The sequence below is a fragment of the Saccopteryx bilineata genome, chromosome 1 (genome assembly GCF_036850765.1).
Source record: "Saccopteryx bilineata isolate mSacBil1 chromosome 1, mSacBil1_pri_phased_curated, whole genome shotgun sequence".
Lineage (NCBI taxonomy): Eukaryota > Metazoa > Chordata > Mammalia > Chiroptera > Emballonuridae > Saccopteryx > Saccopteryx bilineata.
In genome coordinates this window covers 11,952,286-11,973,141 of record NC_089490.1, presented here as the reverse complement: position 1 = coordinate 11,973,141, position 20,856 = coordinate 11,952,286, and the positions used below count along the sequence as shown (strand labels likewise).

General features: G+C 50.8%; 1 long non-coding RNA gene across 5 annotated transcripts; it reads left to right on the top strand.

Annotated features, from left to right (window-relative positions):
- The first annotated feature begins 12,745 nt into the window (after positions 1 to 12,745).
- On the top strand, positions 12,746 to 15,615 carry LOC136319778 (uncharacterized). 5 transcript variants are annotated; one of them, XR_010728215.1, is made up of 4 exons: positions 12,746 to 12,843; positions 13,171 to 13,333; positions 13,779 to 13,947; positions 14,923 to 15,615. It is a non-coding gene; the product is annotated as an uncharacterized lncRNA (long non-coding RNA). The 5 variants fall into 5 exon arrangements; XR_010728217.1 differs by lacking the exon at positions 12,746 to 12,843 and having other exon boundaries at positions 13,109 to 13,333; positions 14,923 to 15,037; positions 15,136 to 15,615; XR_010728216.1 differs by lacking the exon at positions 12,746 to 12,843 and having other exon boundaries at positions 13,109 to 13,333; positions 13,858 to 13,947.
- The last annotated feature ends 5,241 nt before the right edge of the window (positions 15,616 to 20,856 follow it).

The window sequence follows — 20,856 nt, the reverse complement described above, 5'->3', positions numbered from 1 at the left end:
AACTGTTCCAAAAAGTTGAAGATGAAGGGAATCTTCTAAATACATGAGACCAGCATTACCCTCATATAAAAACCTGACAAAGACAATACCAAAGAAGAAGAAGAAGGAGAAGAAAGAGAAGGAGGAGGAGAAAAGGAATAGAGAAGGAAGAGGAGGAGAGGAGGCTAAGAAAATTATAGGCCCATATCCCAGATGAACATAGTTGCAAAAATCCTTAACAAAATATTAGCAAGTGAATTCAGAAATACATTAAAAATATCATACACCATGATCAAGTGGGATTTATTCCTAGAATGCAAGGATGGTTCAATATCTGCAAATCAATTAACACAATATACCATATAAATAAATTTTTTAAAGTCATGATCATATTAATAGATATAGGGAAAGTATTTGACAAAATCTATCATTCATTTATGATAAAAAACTCTCAGCAAAGTGGGTGTAGACTGTAGAGGGTACATACCTCAATATATTAAAAGCCATATATGAAAAACACAGCTATAATCATAGTCAACAGTGAAACACTGAAAGCTTTTTCTCTAAGATCAGGAACAAGACAAGAATGCTCACTCTCACCACTCTCAACGTAGTATTAGAAGTCTTAACCACAGCAATGGGACAAGAAAAAGAAACAAGAGGTATCCAAATAAGAAAGAAAGAAGTGAAATTGTTACTATTTGCAGAAGCCATAATACTGCATATAAAAATCCATAGACTCCACAAAAAACAAACAAACAAAAAAACTATTAGAACTAATAAGTAAATTCAGTAAAGTTGCAAGATACAAAATTAATATTTAGAAATCTGTTGTTTCTATTCACAAATAAACTATCAGAAAGAGAAATTAATACAACAATCCCATTTACAATTGCATCAAAAAGAATAAAAACGTGCCTGACAAGGCGGTGGCTCAGTGGATAGAGCGTCGGACTGGGATGCGGAAGACCCAGGTTCGAGACCCCGAGGTCACCAGCTTGAGCGCGGGCTCATCTGGCTTGAGCAAAAGCCCACCAGCATGAACCCAAAGTCGCTGGCTCCAGCAAGGGGCTACTCAGTCTGCTGAAGGCCGGCGGTCAAGGCACATAGGAGAAAGCAATCAATGAACAACTAAGGTGTTGCAACGCGCAATGAAAAACTAATGATTGATGCTTCTCATCTCTCTCCATTCCTGTCTGTCTGTCCCTGTCTATCCCTCTCTCTGACTCATTCTCTGTCTCTGTAAAAAATAAAAAAATAAAATAAAAAAAACACGTAGGAATAAATTTAACCAATAAAGTAAAAAACCTGTACTCAGAAAACTATAAGACATTGATGAAAGAAATTGAACAAGACACAAATAAATGGAAAGATATGTCCTGCTCATGGATAGGAAGAATTAACATATTTAAAATGTCCATACTATCTAAAGCAATCTACAGTTCAGTGCAATCCCTATTAAAATACCAATGACATCTTTCACAGAACGAGAACAAACAGTTCTAAAAGTTATATGAAACCATAAAAGATCTCAAATAGCCAAAGAAATCTTGAGAAAGATGAACAAAGTTGGAGGTATTATGCTCCCTGATTTCAAACTATACTACAAAACTATGTAATCAAAACAACACAAAAACAGACACATAGATCAATGGAACAGAATAGAGAGCCAAGAAATAAAGCCAAACTTATGAGTTCAATTAATCTATAACAAAGGAGGCAAGAATATATGATATGGAAAAGATAGACTCTTTAATGAATGGCATTGAGAAAACTGGACAGATGCATGCAAAAAAAATGAAACTAGATCATTTTCTTACAACATATACAAAAATAAACTTAAAATAGATTAAAGACTTAAATATAAGACTTGAAACCATAAAACTCCTAGAAGAAAACATAGAAATATATATATTTTGGATACATCTCCTTGAGCAGAGGCAACAAAAGCAAAAAGGGGAGAGGGACTCCATCAAACTAAAAAGCTTTTGTCCATTGTAGGAAACCATCAACAGGATGAGAGGGCGAGTTCCTGAACGTAAGAAGATACCTGCAGTAATACCTCCCATTAAAGGGCTAATATCCAAAATATATAAAGAATTCATACAACTCAGCATTAAAAACAAACAATCCAATTTAAAAATGGGCGGAGGACCTGAATGGACATTTTTTTCAGAGAGGACATACAGATAAGCAACAGACACACAAAAATACAATATCGTCAAAACACAATAAGGAGTGTTGAAGAGGATGTGGAGGAAAGGGAACCCTCATGCACTGTGGGTGAGAATGTGAATTGGTGCGGCCACAATGGAAAACAGTATGGAGATTCCTCAAAAAATAAAAATAAAAAATGAAACTACCGTAAGCCCCAGCCATTCCACTTCTGGGTATTTATCCAAAGAAAATGAAAACGCTTCATTTAAAAAGTTCTATAAATCCGTATGTTCGTTGCAGCATTATTTACAATAGCCAAGATGACACTCAACCCAGGTGTCCATAGATAGATGAGTGGATAAAGCTGTAGTGCATATATACAGTGGAAGATTACTCAGATATTTAAATATATATATATATATATATATATATATATATCGCCATTGAAGATAATACAGATGGAGAATATTATACTAAGTGAAATAAACTGTACAAAGAAAAGCAAATGCCATATGATTTCACTTCCATGTAAAATCTGAAAAACAAGACAAAACAGGAACAAACTCGGATACAGGGAACAAATTAATGATCACAAGAAGGGAGGTGTAGGGAAGGGATGGAAAAGGGAAAGGGACTACATACAAACCGCCAGGTTTTCTGTTGTTGAGAGAGAATGAGAGAGGAAAGGCGAGGGTGAGAAGCATCAACTCGGAGTTGCTTTCATTTGAGTTGCGCCTTGTTTCTCCTAGTGCCTTGACCCCTTGCTCAAGCCAGCGACCTTGGGCTTTTCATGCCAGTGACCTTTGGGCTCAAGCTGGCGATCTTTGGCATCATGTGGATGATTCCCTGGCTCAAGCCAGCAATCTCACACTGATGAGCCCCTGCTCAGAGCCAGCGACCTCAGGGTTTCACACCACGACTTCAGCACTCCAGGTCCACGCCTTATCCACTTGACCACCCCCCACCCCCACCCCGGTCAGGCAAAACTGCCCATTCTAGAATAATCATGAGGATGTAAAAGCACAGCATAGGGAATATAGTCAATAATATCCTAATGACCATATATGGTGCCCAAGAGACCTATTGTGGTGATCGCTTTGTGAGGTATATATTTAAGTCACTATGTTGCACGCCTGAAATTAACATAATACTTTATGTCAATGAGTATTAAAAAATAAATTAATTCTAAAAATAAAGTAAAATAGCTGCTGCTATTATACTCTTTAAAAAAAGAAAAGAGTAAATGGCCACCGCCATTGGAGTGGGGGCCGTCCCCCTCACCCCCTCACCTCATGGTTTGAGGGAGACGGAGCCCTGGAGGCCGGCCAGGAATGAGCGTCGCGGGAGGGTGCGGGACGCGGGAGCAGCCGCAGTGCCCCGGCTGGACTCTCACGGCCTGGAGGCTGAGCTGGCCGGAGGATGACGCTGGAACCCTGGCAAGGAGACATCATGTACAGTATCACCAGGCAGAGCCAGTTCTGTGGTACCGGGTCATCACACCAGGGACCGGGTCCAGGGAGCGCTGGAAGTGCAGAGCAGCAGGCCTGATGCCCGGGGGGCGCGGTGGGCAGGGGGCAGTGAAGACGAGATGAAGCAAGAGCCCCCAGCAGCGTCCTCCCACCAGAAGCTTCTCAGCTCAAGACATACTGACAGCCATGGTGGAGTTGCAAGAGGCCCACTGGAGAAAAGCAGGGATGGGGGTATTCCAGCACCGGAGGGGGGGAAGGGTCGGCCTCCCACAGAAGAGGGTGACACCCTTGTTGCCATGGCCTCGTATAACTAGAACCTCCCTGCCCCGCCCCAGCCCTGCTCCAGCCCCTCCGCTTCCCAGACCCTCAGGCAGTGGGTTGTAAATTCTTCCAGGAGCTGTTTTACTGTCTATTTCTCTGAATTTAAAAAAACAAAACAAAACCCCCCAAAAATTCTCAAAACCTTTTTAAAAATTTTTTTCATTTATTGGTTTTAGAGGGAAAAAAGGGGGAGAGGAGCGGGAAGCATCAACTCGTAGTTGCTCCCTGTATGTGTCTTGAGTGGGTAAGCCCCGGGCTTCGAACCTGCAACCTCCACATTCCAGGTTGACACTCCCTCCACTGTGCCACTCCAGGTCAGGCAAAACTCAAAAACTTTAAAAACTGTTTTATAGGCCCTGGCCAGTTGGCTCAGTGGTAGACCCTGGTGTGTGGAAGTCCTGGGTTCGATTCCCAGCCAGGGCACACAGGAGAAGCACCCATCTGTTTCTCCACCCTCCCCTCCTCTCCTTTCTCTCTGTCTCTCTCTTCCTCTCCTGCAGCCAAGGCTCCATTGGAGCAAAGTTGGCCCTGGTGCTGAGGATGGCTCCATAGCCTCTGCCTCAGGTGCTAGAAAGGCTCCGGTTTCAATGGAGCAATGGGCAGAGCATTGCCCCCTGGTGGGCATGCTGGGTGGATTTCAATCGGGCTCATGCAGGAGTTTGTCTCCCTGCCATCCTATTTCTCACTTCAGCAAAAGAGAAAAAAACAATAAAAGTGTTTTATAAAACAAAATGTGGAATGAGGTAGCAGTAACATCTTTTTTATGTAATTATACCTTTTTTTTAATTTTTAGAAGTAACAGGTTGACTGTTACTACTTCATCAAGAAAACCATTTCTTTGCTGAGTTCAGGCAATGAGCCACACCCTCAAAACAGAACGCACCACAAACAAACCCACAGAAATGTCTTCAATAAACTCCTTACACAAAGTCTCAGTTTCCTGCCCCTTTGCACACAAGCATCTGGGTTGAGTTGAGTTGTAATTGTTTTTTGTATTTGGAGACAGTGCGATTATTGAACATGAAATCTTTTTTTTTTTTTTAAAAAGAGTATTACTCTATATACTAAAAAGATGTGGTTAAGAATCTTGAGGGAAGAAGCACATCCTGGGTTACCTGGGAGGACCCTAACTGCCATCACAGGCATCCTTAACAGAGAGACCAGACACACAGAGGGGACGGTGACCAAGGAGAAAGATGCAGCCACAAGGCGGGAAGTGCTGAACGTCCCCAGAAGCTGTCAGAGGCAGGGAACCAATGGTGCGACTCAAATACACTGCTCACAAAAATTAGGGGATCGGGGAACGTGCAGAGATACTTTCAGCCTTTTGTGTAGCGCATTTTCACAATGAAATAAAAGTTGGTTTTCCATCTCATTTGCATAATCAGACAACTTTCTTTGACTTGTCATTTGCTTTTCTGATGTTCTTGTTTAATAAAAAAAATCAAATGCTTCTTTTTTTTTTAATCACTTCATATTCATTTTGAAATATCCCCGAATTTTTGTGAGCAGTATAATTTAACGATTGGTTCTCTGCCCTAATGACTGTTCTAAGTATAGAAAACGATATATCGAAAGGTAGTTTATTATTTCATGCATTTATTATTTAAATAAGAACAATCAAAGAGGTACACAAAACTAGATTATGTTATAAGAAAGAGTTTTAAAATATTAATGAAAAAATAGAAAATAATACCTGACCAAAAAAAAAAACCACAATAAATCTGTTATTGAAGATATTTCCATATTGCTTCTTGATTGGCGTCCTCACTTGCAATTTTCTTCGTTTTTATCCGAGTATCATTGGCTGTGTGATTTATCCTTAACCATCTCTTCACTGTAGCAGTAGGATCCCATTCCTTCACCTATGGACAGAATGAATATGACTATGGGCATTTAGAATACGCTGTTGTGCACATTAAAAAAGAGGAAGGACTGTAAATTTGTGATTTCCACATGGGACGGCTGCCCAGGTGTTCACCTTAGAGAGAACCCTGATGACAAGAGCCATTTTAACAACCGGTTCACCGGACTCAAAAATTTAGATGTCAGTGCTGCCAAACCGGTGTGAAGCGGCTGAATCCCACCACTGCAGGGAGTGTATTTTTCCCAGAGCCACTGGAGGAGGGAGTGTGGTCTGCCCGCAGCTTGGTTTCAGACTCTGTCCCTCGGAACAGTGACGGAATGCACTCTGTTGTCTGAAGGCACCCAGTGTGGTGTAATCTGTGGCAGACCACAACGGGGGCCTGGAGCTTCTGGGAGCCACCACGCCCCACCGGCCCTGAGGAGGGGGCACCCGTGGAGAAGATGACTTGGAGGGAAGCAGAGGTGAGGGTGGAGGGGAAGGGGCGAGGGTGGGGGTGGGGTGGCAGAGATCTGAGGGCGTTAGATAACCCTGGGAGGTAACCTTCCTTCCCTGGCCTTTTCAATAACACAAACCAACACGTGCAACCTTCTTACTTAAACCAGTTGGAACTGGTTTTCTGTTGCTTGCAACCCAAAGGTTCCAGCTAACACTTTCACTCAGTAATTACTAGAGCCTTCAAAATCGCTCAAATCTTTGACCCAGTAATTTCAGTTTTCTGCCCGAAGGAATTAATTTGTATGAGGACAGTCAGTGCAATGTGAGAAATATAGAAACCTATATGTGTAACCACCTATGTGTTCATAAATTACATAGATTACAGTGCATCCCTTTTGGGGGGAGGGGTGCCATGCAGCCATTAAAATCATGTTTTCATGCTCATAACATGTTAAGTGAACAACGAGATATTCAAAACATATGACGGAAACAACCCAAGTGCCTGTTGATGAATGACTACATAAAGAAAACATTGTGTACACACACACACACACACACACACACACACATTATTCAGCCATTAAAGAATAAAATCTTGCCACCGTGACAGCATGGATGGAACTCGAAGACATGAGGCTAACTGAAGTCAGATGGAGAAAGACAAACACCGTACGATCTGACTTATATATGACGTCTAAAAAATAAAACCAAAAAAGCTCGGAGATACAGAGAACAGACTGGTGATTGGCAGAGGTAGAGGGTGGGGTGGGGCTGGGCAGAGCGAGCAGAGGGCCGTGAAAGGCACAAACTTCCAGTTGTAAGATGAATCAGTCCGAGCGATGCAGTGTACAGCATGGTGAGTGCAGTTCATGCTGCTGTATTGTATATTTGAAAGTTGCTAAGAGACTAGAACTTTAAAGTCTTCATCACAGGGGAAAAAAATGTGTAATTGTGTGTGGTGGTGGATATTAACTAGACTTAGTGTAGTGATCATGTCACAATATCTAAAAATATTGAATTATTTGTTGTACACCTGAAACTAATATAATGTTATATGCCAAGTATACTTCAATAAAATATTTATACATGCACAGGAAAAGCACACAAATACACAACACACACACACACACACAGAATAGCCCCATTTTAGCTTCTGTTGCTTTAGGCCACCGTTGAAGAAATAAAGCTTCGCGCATGCTGGTGGAATCCCTTGTGTACTTCCCCCCACTCCCTCGCGTAGCCCCTCCCCATCCAAAGGCAGCCACTCTAAGTTAGTATCTTCGCCCTGCATGGCTTAAAACATTTATTACCTACACGCGTATGCCTAAGTAACATAATATTTGTACGTTTTCACATTTTAATAAATAGTATGAGACTTGCTGCAACTTGCTTTTTTAACCAACACTATTTTTATGCACTTAATCCATCTGGATAACAGGTGAAATTACTTCTTTTTTTTTTAAGTGAGAGGAGGGGTGGGGATAGACAGACTCCAGCATGCACCCCATCTGGGATCTACCTGGCAACCCCCGTCTGGGGCCCATGCTAGAATCAACCCAGCTATCCTCAGCGCCAGGGCTGATACTCAAACCAACCGAGCCCCTGGCTGCGAGAGGGGAAGAGGGAGACGAGGGGCAGAGGGAAAGGGGAGAAGCAGACGATCACTTTTCATGTGCACCACCTTGACAGCGGGTAGAGCCCAGGACATCCGCATGCTGAGCTGACACTATCCACTGAGCCAACCAGTGACAGGGCCCATGTGACATTAGTAATTTTAATTGCTGTCACGAATTCCATTTCTGAGTATCCCAGATTTTATTTATCGTTCCTAAAAACGCTGACATTAGTTGCAATATATTTTTCCCATAAATGCCACAGCTCCTCGCGCACACGAGCGAAGCCCTCTCCAGGGACTGACACCCGCCGTGCGGTGCCTGGTCACAGGCACACTCAGCACATCTTGACCAGGTGCTGCTGACGTGTGCCCCTAACTCGCCGTGCCAAGAGTGAGTGGCAGTCCTCGCTTCCTGCATCCCTGACAGAGACGGTTTTATTTGCGTCACTGCAGCCGGGAGGATTGTGGTCTTATGCGGTCATCGTCTGTTTGTGTCCCACCCAGTGTCCTCTTCTGAAAGTGCCTTCGTCCACTCCCCCACTGCGGTGTTTGCCTTCTGAGCCGGACATGCTGATATATTTAAGCCTTACTCATTTTTATTTTATTTTTATTTATTTATTCATTTTCGAGAGGAGAGGGAGAGACAGAGAGAGAGAAGGGGGGGAGGAGCTGGAAGCATCAACTCCCATATGTGCCTTGACCAGGCAAGCCCAGGGTTTCGAACCGGCGACCTCAGCATTTCTAGGTCGACGCTTTATCCACTGCGCCACCACAGGTCAGGCAAGCCTTACTCATTTTTAAATCTTAGGTACAAGTGCCTCTCTTCCCCGAAGGCCTTTGTAATCACCCAGCCTAAAGCCCTGCCCAGCTGCTATCAGGGCACCGTGGGAAGCTGGTCAGCGATCGGCTCCTCCCCAGGACAGGGTCCCGAAGGAGATGAGGAGTGAAAGGGGCCCAGGCGCAGCTCTGGATTCTACCAAATGGCACCAACGTGGGCAGTTGGGCCAGAAATCTCCCCTCCTAGCCGAGGGGTGGGTGTCAGCCTCCTGCAGGGCGACCAGCAGGCTCTGGCTGGCCCAGGGTCGGAGGAGACCGCGCAGGCTCTGGCCCTGCAGACGGAGGCTATGGAGAAGGCTGCTTCTGGCGCTGGGGCAGCAAGACGGACAAGTTCCACCTGGGCTTCTGCCGACCTGGGGGAGATGCTTGCCCCGGTGTCCCTCAGCACCTGCTCCTGCCCCCCCCACCACCACTGGCTCACATCTCCCCTTCTCTCCGAGTCTAGAGGCTTAACGGGAGAAGCATGTTCCAAAAGATACAGCTTATGGGAAAACTTAAGCCAAATCAATTAATGATAAAAACCCTTGAGCAAACACAGCTACTTTTTATCATTTTAGAATGTTGTGATTTGAGCAGCAGAAAATATTAAATTAAAAAACGCGGAGACTCTGGGTCAGAGCCCCAGCCACTCTCACTGGTTTCTAATCTCCTGGTAAACGATTTATCTTCTGATGGCTTTTGTCAGCTTATTCAATGTAATAGCCCAGGACATGTGGCCCACTGACCCCCTCGTTCCCTCCACGGGGCTGAGGGAGCCAGGCCAGCCGACACGCTTAAAGTGGGGCTGGGCAGGTGGACCATGGTCAGGGGGTGACAAGGGGCTGCCCAGGACCTCGGGAGACTGGATGTCACCAGGGCTGTGGAAGCAGAGGGCAGGACTGTGAGGTGCCCTAGGCCACCCATCTAGCCCCTCACATTACAGCTCAGGTACCCAGAGCCCAGAAAACTAAAATTTCCCCAAGTCACACTGAGTCAAGATGGAAATGCAGGTGCTCCGACACCTGGCCCAGGGCTCACTCTGTGGGAGCGCCCACGCAGGTCATCCCGGAAGGGGCTGGTGCCGGCTGTGTGCTTCCCAGCTCCCCGCCTTCTCTCCGGGTTTATGGATCCCAATCTGGGAGACAAAGTAAGAAGGAGGCCTGTCCCATCTTGGGGAGATTTTGGCCTGATGGGAGAGGCCGTTTCCACGCTTGGGAACCTCCCCGACTAATGATGGGGACACGACCTTACTCTTGGGAAGCTCCCAGGCTGATGGGGACACAAGCAAATACAGAGAGTCAAGCCTACAAGTAAGTCGTCTTGGTGAGAACACATCACGACAAGAAAGAATGGCTTGGGCCCTGGCCGGTTGGCTCAGTGGTAGAGTGTCGGCCTGGCGTGCAGGAGTCCCTGGTTCGATTCCCCGCCAGGGCACACAGGAGAAGCGCCCATCTGCTTCTCCACCCCTCCCCCTCTCCTTCCTCTCTGTCTCTCTCTTCCCCTCCCGCAGCCAGGGCTCCATTGGAGCAAAGTTTGCCCTGGCGCTGGGGATGGCTCTGTGGCCTCTGCCTCAGGCGCTAGAATGGCTCTGATTGCGGCAGAGCGTCGCCCCATGATGGGCAGAGCATTGCCCCCTGGTGGGCGTGCTGGGTGGATCCCAGTCGGGCACACGCAGGAGTCTGTCTGACTGCCTCCCCGTTTCCAACTTCGGAAAAATACCAAAAAAGAAAGAAAGAAAGAAAGGAAGAGAGAGAGAGAGAGAGAGAGAGAAAGAAAGAAAGAAAGAAAGAAAGAAAGAAAGAAAGAAAGAAAGAAAGAAAGAAAGAAAGAAAGAAAGAAAGGAAGGCTTGGAATTTGTGTTGGCTTCACCAAGGAAGTCTTCCTGGAGGAGGCTGAGACATAAGGAGAAGCAGGCAGCTGATGTTGACACAGCTCAGGCAGAGGCTCTGAGGGAAAGGGAGGCTGGAGCTGGCGAGGGAGGTGGCACACAGGGTGAGTGGCCTCCATGAGTTGTCTGTATGCGCACGGGCACACCGGTGAACACATGGGCCTGTCTGCACACACACCTACCCGCTCACACTCATCCAAGCACACTCCTAACCACGTGCTATGTGCCAGGTACAAGCCCACATAAGCATTTCCATACCTCCGTGCACACACATGGATTGCACGCATGCGTTCATGCAGTCGTATACAGACCTACACAGTGTCCAACGTGGCCTTTTATGTAGTTCGAATACACTTTCCTCTGCACATAGGAAGGGGGCCTGCACTGCCCCCCGTCACAGGGGAGCTCCCCCAGCAGGTATCACCTATCAACTATCCCTGCGCCCACCACCTGGGCTCCACCTGCATCCCCTGCCGCTGCCATTGTCCTCGTATCTGCTGCCACCTCTGACTCTGGGTGGGCAGGGAGCTGGGGTGACCTGGAGCGCATGCCCAGGGCAGCCCTCGGAGCTCCCTCCTGCCTCAGAGGACCCACAGCCTGGGAAGGGTCTCCTGGGGTTTCTTGGCCACCCTCCAGCCTCTGGTGCCCCAGCAGGGCGCTTTACCCATTGAGCCACCCGGCCACAGTGGTTACATTTTTTTTTTTTTTTACAGAGACAGAGAGAGAGTCAGAGAGAGGGATAGACAGGGACAGACAGACAGGAATGGAGAGATGAGAAGCATCAATGTTTTTCGTTGCACATTGCGACACCTTAGTTGTTCATTGATTGCTCTCTCACATGTGCCTCAACCACAGGCCTTCAGCAGACCGAGCAACCCCTTGCTTGAGCCAGTGACCTTGGGTCCAAGCTGGTGAATTTTTGCTCAAACCAGATGAGCCCACGCTCAAGCTGGCGACCTCGGGATCTCGAACCTGGGTCTTCCGCATCCCAGTCCAACGCTCTATCCACTGCGCCACTGCCTGGTCAGGCTACAGTGGTTACATTTAAATGAACGGTATCTTAGGTGGGCTGAGGTCAGTTCTTTGCACCCACCTGAAGGGGACGCCCCTCTCCGCCAGAGGCAGGGGCTGCAGGGGACTGACGCTGACAATCTCCTAGCACCTCCTGCATTAGGTTTTTGCCCCCAGCATCAGGATTGAGGTCCTCCCACGGCCTCCGGCCCAGGCAGATGAAACAGAACCTGGTTCTGGAGTCAAACGGGAGATTGTTTTCAGAGGCTCGGGGCCGAGATCGGCTTCCAGCGCCCTGCAGACCTCATCTGCCGGCTGCCACAACCATGCCTCGGAAGTCTAAGTGTTAAAAGGAGCTGATGTTACTCAGCCTTAAAGAAATAAGAAAACCCTGCCATTTGCAACAGCGTGGACGGCCCTTGAAGGCCTTATGCTAAGAGAAATAAGTCAGAGAAAGACAAACACTAGATGATCTCACTTAAATGTGGAATCTTAAAAAAAAAAATTAATAGAAAAAGAGATCAGACTTGTGGTTCCCAGCGGTGGAGGGTGGGAGGAGGGGGAATTGGAGGAAGGTGGTCAAAGGTACAAACCCCCAGGTGTAAGATGAGTCAGTGCTGGGCGGGTAGTGTACCACGTGATGCCTACAGTGGGCACAGCTGCCGGAAAAACAGCGAAGCTGGTGAGAATAAATCCTACTCATTCTCATCACAAGGAGTGCATTTTCTTTTCTTTTCTTTCTTTTGTTTTCACTGTAGCTGAGGAGACGGATGTCAGCTGAACCTATAGTGGGCGTGGTTAGGTCTCCAAACGGGGGACGCACAAGGCCTGGTCAGTTTTATAAGCAGTGTGTTCATGCGCCTGCGAACAGAGGAGCTGAGACCCTGGTGGCGTCCACGCCGAGTGTCTGGGGCTTCGGGCGTGTGTAAGGTTAGAGCCAGTGGTGGGAGTCAAGTAATGTAACAGCCGGTCCTCTGCCCTCATGACTGTCTCGTATATAAAAATGATATACTGAAAGGTAGTTTATTATTTCGTGCATTTAATACTTAAATAAGAACAATCAAAGAGGTACACTTAACTAAATTATGTTATAAGAGTTTTAAAGTATTAATGAAAAGATATTAAATAACACCTGACCAAAAATACAATTAAAACTGTTATTGAAGGTATTTCCAAATTGCTTCTTGATTGGCATCCTCACGTGCAATTTTTTCACCTATGGACGGGATGAACATGACTCCAGGCGCTTAGAATATGCTGTTGTGCAGGTGGACGTTAAAAAAGAGTAAGGAGTGTAAATTTGTGATTTCCACACTGGGCGGCTGCCCAGGCGCCCACCTTAGACAGAACCCTGATGATGAGTGTCATTTTAACAACCAGTCGCCTAACTCAGCCGGTGCGAACTGACTGAATCCCACCGCTGGTTAGTGCCCAGTATTAGCCGGGTGGCTAGCTTTGATGGGGAGCCCTGGGCGAGGCGATGTTGGTCACTAAGCAACAGTGTGTTTGGATACCGGATGGGAGCAGAGCTATGGGAACTGCCTGGGAGCCAAATCACTTCAAGTTTCTCCTTGATGACTGGTGGGCTGTTTTTGTTTTTAATTATATTTAGGCATTTTTAGAGAGAGAGGAGAGAAAGGCAGGTGGAGGACACAGTGGGAAGCACCAACTCGTAGTAGTTGCTTCTCACGTGTGCCTTGATGTGGCAAGCCCGGGGTCTCGAACCAGCAACCTCAGAGTTCCAGGTCAGCGCTCTATCCACCGTGCCACCACAGGTCAGCCAACTGAGGTTTTGATAAGGGGCCCTGAATCCGAGCCCAACAGTCGCCATTTCACAATATATGAAATTTAGCCACCGTGCTGTAAACTTCCACAGTGATGTATGTGAGTTATTTCTCAATAAAACTGCGGGGCGGGGGAGCGGTGAGCAAGGAGGATGTCAGAGATGCAAACGTGGGACTCTCCAGGGAAGAGGCACGGCTGCGGTCCCAAGTGGGGCCTGGGAGAGTGTCGCTGGGCCCGGCACGGTCTCCCGGTGAGAGGATGCCACCTGGAGGTTAGGGGAGAAAGAGTGCTGGGGCTCGGAGGGGCGGGGCGGGGCTGGGGCTCTGAGGGGCGGGGTGGGGCGGGGCTGGGGCTCGGAGGGGCGGGGCGGGGGCTCGGAGGGGCGGGGCTAGGGCGGGGCTGAGCTCCCCGTGGAGGAGCATAGCCCCCCCCCAGACCTCTGCGTGGGGCTCACTAGGGTCCCTGGCCTGGTCTCACTCTGCACCCAGCCTCTCGCTCTTGCTGGTCCCCACAGCCTTGGTGAACATCCAAATGGCCATCTGAGCAGACTCCTGTGGGGGAGGTGGCAGGAGAATGACGCGGAGAGCTGAGCCTAGACAACCAGGTGAGATGTCAACACGCAGCAGAGCTCGGAGAAAGCCGCTCCAGGCGCAGGGGCAGGTGTGAGCGAGGCCTGAGGCTGCTGCGTGCTGAGGAGGCTGGAGGACCCCAGGGCAGCGTGTCCTGGAGCCCCACTGTACTCCCTCCCTTGCCTGGAGCCGGAAGCCCACAGCAGGTGCAGGAGAAAGGGGCGAGGGCTCCCTCAGAGCACTGGCAGCGCCCAGGCCCGCAGGGCTCCCGGCCAGCGCGGGTCGGTGACGCAGGTCGGCGGCGCTTACTCCACAGATCGGTATGGAGCACCCATTGCAGGCCGGATGCTGAGCTGGGTGCCAGGTAGTCAAGGAGTCTGTGTTCTGGCCAGGAGAGCGAGATAACACAGTGAACAGATAGAGTGTAGGGGCAAAGTGCCACGGGAAAATGTACAGTCACAGAGGAGCGGTTTGGGGAGGGATAGAAATGCTGCTTTCTCAGGGAAGTTGCTCTGCAAAGATTTGACTGGAGATCTAAATGAAATGAGGGAGTGCGCTAGCAGGATATCTACAGGCAGTGTGCTGCAGGCTCCATGAGCAGGTGCAAAGGCCCTGGGGCAGAAGTATGTAAACTTACAAGGCCAGTGTCTCCCATGGAGGAAGCCAAGGAGAGAGGAGGTGTAGGCGAGGACAGGAAGGTAAATGGCATCAGATCCTGCAGAACAGTTGAGTGAGTCGGGAAGCCCGCTAAAGTTTGAGCAGAAGGTGTGATTAGACTTGGGTTTTAGCAGGAGAACAGACTGCAGCAGGCAAGGAGCCAGCCAGAGGCAGGGAGATCCATTAGGCCATCGTTGTCTTCCAAGCAGGAGATGATGGAGGTTGGATTCGGGATATATTTAGCAGGCAGAGCTGAGATCTGCTGACAGATTGGGTTCAGGGTATCTCTTGCTACACCGCAAACCACCCCCAACACTTGGTAGCTTAAAACAATGACAGTCCTTTTGTTTTAGCTCCCGAGTCTGCGGTTTGGCAGGGCTTGGCAGGAAAGCTCATCTCCATATGGCATCGGCCGGGGAGGCTTGGCTGGAGCTACTGGAGCCACTTCCCGACGACTCCTTCACAGAGGTGTGTGTGTGAGGGCGGCCGGGAGCTCAGCCTGGGCTGGTGGCGGAGGTCCTGGGCCTCTTCACACAGGCTGTCCTGGGGCTCCCTGGTCATCTCAGAACATGGCAGCTGGGTGACAAGAACAAGACATCCAGGGAACCAAGGTGGAAGCTGCGAGGCTCACGGTGGAGCCTCAAGTCCCAGAACTTCATGTTTATTGCCTTCGACTGTCAATCGGGTTGCCAAGCCTAGCCCCAGTCAACGGGTAGGGAGTGGGGGGGGGGGATTAGATGCCACCCCTACCTTTCAGTGGGAGGAGCTGCATTAAACTGCCACAGGAGGTAAGAGAAGAGGTGAGTGGGGAAGGTGAAAGAGGTGAGACCAGGATTTGGGGGCTGAGCACTTACATCCTGTTTGAAATGTCGCCCTGGCCAGTTGGCTCAGCTGTAGAGTGCCAGTCAGCGTGTGGAAGTTCCGGGTTTGATTCCCAGCCAGGGCACACAGGAGAAGCACCCACCTGCTTCTCCACCCCTCCCCCTCTCCTTTCTCTCTGTCTCTCTTCCCCTCCCACAGCCAAGGCTCCATTGGAGCAAAGTTGGCCCTGGGTGCTGAGGATGGCTCCATGGCCTCCACCCCAGGTGCTAGAATGGCTCTGGGTGCAATGGAGCAACACCCCAGATGGGCAGAGCATTGCCCCCTGGTGGGCATGCCTGGTGGATCCCGGTCTGGTGCATGAGTGAGTCTGTCTGTCTGCTGGCCTCCCTTCCCCCCCACTTCGGAAGAGTACAAAAAAAAAAAAAATCCATGTACACCTCAATTATCTGGCCCTCCAGAGATGAAGCTCTGCGACCTTAGCTAAGTCTCTGCCCCTCGCGGGACCTGTTTCTTCCTGTCAAATGAAGGATTTGGATGAGAAGACAACTGCCCCTTCCAGCCCTCGTGTCCCGACCTCAGGGCCTGGGAGCAGTCCTCCCCGCGGGCTCCCGGGAGACAAACGACCTCTCCTTCCAGGTCTGCTCCCAGACCTCAGCCGGGGCCTGGGACTAGGGCTGGGGCAGCTGGCACTGGGAGGCAGCACGAAGCAGGATGCCCCTGTCAGCTGTCCCCCTGGCATCCTGCCTCAGCTTCGGGCCTGACCCCGGCCAGGGCTGCCCGAGAGGGGCTCAGTCAGGAAGGAGGGGGAAGGGCCCAGCCCCCAGCGCCGGCTCATGGTCTCCATGGTCTCCAGGCATCTCCAAGCCCTTAATTAGTAAGGCAGGATCAACCTCAGGGGACTCAGAGGCAATCAGCTGAGCCCTGCCCTCTGCTGCCCCCTCTGGCCAGGCAGCACGGTGGGGACTCTGACTTGCTTTCCCTGGTGCAAGAAAAGGGACAGCTGTGGTGGCTGTCGGCACACACCCCCGATGACTGCGGGGCGCACAGTTCCCCCTCCCAGAGGCAAGACTGGAAGGATGGGGACCCTCCCCCAGAAACACCCCAACACAGACTCAAGTGCCCATGAACCTCCCAGGGGATATTGCTGAAATACTGTGGGGCCTGAGGCTCTTTCTAACCGGCCCTCAGGGGACATTGATCCTGCTGGTCCACAGAGCAAGGCTTTGGTCTAGCCAGACCCACAGCTTCCCAGGTGGACACTGAAGCATGGACAGCCTGGCCGGAGGGACCCTCCCCAGCCCCTCGGCTACAGGTGACGCAACCAGTGGCCATAGTGCACTGAGCGCCCACAATGTCACTGCCCACCCAGAGGGACAAGCCAGGCAACCTCGGACAGGTTCTTTCTCCTGGGTCTGTTCGCTCATCTGCAACATGGGGAGAGGTCTGGAAAATGGGGGGGGGGAGAGGGGAAAGGGAATATTAGCACAGGAGAGAGGAGGGAAGGGCTGAAAGGAGAGGGGAGGGGAGGGGAGGGCTGAGTAAAGGGGCGGAGCCAAGGAATCCTTAAGACAAGTGACTGGCTGGGGGTTGGTGCTGAGAAAGCCAGAATGAGGGGGGATCAGGGGCTGGGGGAAGGTTCCCAGGGGAGGGTGGGCCCGAGGGAGGGCAGTATGTCACCCCACCCCAGGCTCTGAGGCACCAGGGAGCAATGAGCTCGAGCTGCACCCCTTCTGGGAAACATCTGCCTTTCTTTTAGGAAGAAAGAGTAGAAAAATGATCAGGAGAGGCAACACTACCGGCTTTGGTTTGGGGGTTGTCTTTTTTTTAAGCAACGACAGAGAAAAATGTCACCACCGGAAGCACGAAGCCCATCAGGGTGGGTAGCGGGTGGCTTGGCTGCCTGCCTCAGGCCGGCCGCACACAGCCTCCCCCTCCCTGGGCCTTCTGGCAGCCCAGGGCACGGGGGCCAGGCTTGCCCGGAGCCCCGTCACCAGCTGCAGGACGGCGGCAATGACCCACCACCGGTCACCTCGATGGCCAGCCAGACCCTTGTGAGGCCAGATCCAGAACGCACAAGGCCTGGACTGCCCCAGCCCCATTCCACAGCGCAACTGCAAGTGGGGAAACTGAGGCACGGGACTACTCCCGACCCCTTTCTGGACCATCAGACCCCCCGTATGGCACTGGCTTTTCCCACCACTCAGGGACCTGCAGGGGACCAGAGTTGTCCTTAGGCTCATGAGATGACAGTTTTGGGGTCCCCTTGAAGAAATGAGAAATGGAGAGCTGTGTCTTCCTGCAGCTCAGCCCCCTGATAAAAACGATCTCTTTGGATTTTTACCAGAAGCAGTTCTTTGTTGGGTGAGGCTGGGAGTCAGGAGGGGAGGGGGGAGGGTCAGAGGAAACAAAGGGATACTGTCACCGCACTGCCGGGGGTAGAGGGTGGCATCACCGGCCTCTACAAGGTGCCAGGGCAGCGCGGGCTCAGCTTTTGTACAGGGTATAATTAGCAAGGGCTCTGGGCCAGCAACGCCTGCCAAGGCCGGGCTTTGGGTAGAAGGGGGCCCTGGGGCAGTCCATCCCCTCCCGCACGGGAGGGGAGAGAGGAGGGCTGGGGTGGTCTGGCGGCCCCCTGCCACATCTCGGCTCCCACTGTACCTCAGCCTGGAGTGCCCTCTCCTTCCTGTGCAGTTGTGAGTTACTCATCCTTCAAGTCCGAGCCCAGGCGCCACCTCCTCTAGGAAGCCCTCCAGCCTCCTGACTCCTGCCTCCCCCGACCTGCCTGAAGCCAGCTCAGAAACAGTATTCTGTCAGTGCAGCCATCACAAAGGGCCTCCAGCCAATCTTGTTTCTTTCTCTAAACACACCAGAAGCCCCTGCCTCACAGTGAAGAACGTTTGAAAATTCCCTCTTCCTGTTGCTGGTCCTGACCACGCACGTGCTCCAGGCCCTGGTGTCCTGGCTCTGGGCTCTGAGAGCCCTCCAACCTGGCCCACCCTGCCCTGTTTTATTCCTCCTCCCTGTCTGACACGTCATGTATCTTACTTCTTTGTTTATTATCTATTTCTCCAGATAGAATGTAACTTCATTAGCATGGCTATATTTTTTCTGTTTTCTTTACTGCTGTACCCTGGGGTCTGCAGCAGTGTCTGGTACATAGTAGGTACTGAATAAATGTTTGTTATATCCTGTTCTTACAAGGAGTGAATTTAAGCAGTAGAGTATTTCTTTTCCGTGACCCAAAAACCAGGGCAGCCGACGGCAGGGGTGTGTTCTGAGGAAACGCAGGGGAGAAGTGAGTCCTTTCAGGCCCTTCCAGATCTCGCCTCCCCCCTTGAAGATCTGGAAACTGGTGGCATCTCACATCTAAAATTCCCTTCATCTGGATCACGAGGCATTGGAGGGCTCAAAACACAGATTTTTTTTTTAAATTTGTGTATTTTGCTTTGACACGTTGGAGAATCTTTAGAGATGGGAGAGGTAGGTCCTGCCAGTTGGCTCAGTCGTAGAGCATTGGCCCGACATGTGGAAGTCCCAGGTTCTGATTCCCGGTCAGGGCACACAGGAGAAGTGCCCATCTGCTTCTCTACCCCTCCCACTCTTGCTTCTGTCTTTTTCACCCCACCCCTGTCTTCACCTCCTGCAGCCATGGTTCGATTGAAGTGAGTTGGCCCTTGGTGCTGAGGATGGCTCCATGGCCTCCACCTCAGGTGCTAAGAGAAGCTTGGTTGCTGAGCAACGGGGCAGCGCCCCAGATGAGCAGAGCACGGCCCTCTAGTGGGCTTGTTGGGTGGATCCTGGTCGGGACACATGCAGAAGTCTGTCTCTGCCTCCCCGCTTCTCACTGAATTAAAAAAAAGAGACAGAGAGAGAGAAAGAGATGAGAGAAGTATAGCAATTTGCATTATGTCACACAGCAAGCCGGCGGCCTAGTCAGAGCCCCATCTCCCCACCGCACCCCATCTTGACCCCAGACCAGGGCACGGGCCACCAGCCCACACTGGCTCCATTCTGCTCCCACTGAGGCTAAAAGAGGCAAAAGACAAAGAAGTTAGGCTGAGCTTGAGGTTTGGCTCCAGAATAAAGCATGAGGGCCTGTGATGGAGGCTGTGCCTGCCACTGCCCCCACCCCCACCGCCTTCCCCCACTCCTGGCGATCAGGGTCTCCGGGAACAGCCCTGGGCCCAGGGCTGCAGCACCAGTGGAGCTGGGTCCCGGGCTGGGCTTCCTCCAGTGGTTCTCATCTGGAGGCCAGGCCGGGCGGGGTCCTGAGCGCAGATCAGCGGGTCTGCCCGGGAGTCGGAGCCTGCCTTCCGGTCAGAGGCCGCGATGCTGGGAGAGGCATCAGCTTGGAGAACCGCTGGCCAAGAGGACGGACGTCGCTGCTCACAGTCTTAGGCGGGGAGCTCGGTGGGGCGGGAGACAGGAGTGGGGACTCTCGCTTTCCACTTATCCACTTCGGTGTGGTGATGAGTGTGTAAAAGCTCATAATGATGAATGAATTTTCAAAGTTCTAAAGGAAAACGAGCAATTAAAGGAAAACGAGCAATCCACGCACGGTGTGAATAGCAAGTACCCGTTCGACTGAACAAGCGTGGATTGTGTGCCTGCTGTGTGCAGGGCAAAATCTTAAATGCGTCACACCTGGTCCCCATGGTCTGGACACTGAGCCACGGCAGAGCACGAGCCAGATAAAATAACACTAATTGAAAGAAGGGGGGACCACGTCGAGGTGTTTACAGGTACAGTGGGAGCACAGGTGGCAATTAATTCCGCCTGAGGAGTCAGGGAAGCCTGCCAGAGCGAAGTGGCATTTTCACTCGGCCTGGAAGGACCCCAGCCAAGAGGAGCAGCGTGGGCAAAGCCCAAAGAAGAGTGGCACCTGCCTTTTTGAGGAACTGGATAACAGCCTGGGGCACGAGGAGGCCCCCAGGATGGGGCGGATGGGGCACACTGGAGGCAGGCCAGCAAGAGCAGGTGGCAGGCAGGTGGTCCAAGTCCCTGTCTAAGGAGCTAAGTGGCTGCAACATCACAAGAGACCTCGAGTTCTGAAGGAGGAGGTGACACTGTGCTGTGTTTCAGAGGGCGTCCTGGTAGTGGCCTTGCGGGTGGACTGATGGGACTGGGCAGAGAAGGAGGAAGGTGACACTGTGCTGTGTTTCAGAGGGCGTCCTGGTAGTGTCCTTGCGGGTGGACTGATGGGACTGGGCAGAGAAGGGGGGCTGGAGCCCCAGGAGGAGGCGGAGTTCCTACACGCCACACGGGCCACACGCAGCCCGCAAGTGCATGCTCTGTCCCGCACACCTGCACTACCTTTTCCATGTGTCTAAACGCTACTGTGATTAATAAACACAAATTCATCCAAAGCGCCTGCAAAGCCAATAGCCCCGGCCACCATCACAGCCGCCTGGCCCATGCAGGTTTGCATTTGATTCGGACAGATGGTAATGAAACAACGGAGCCAA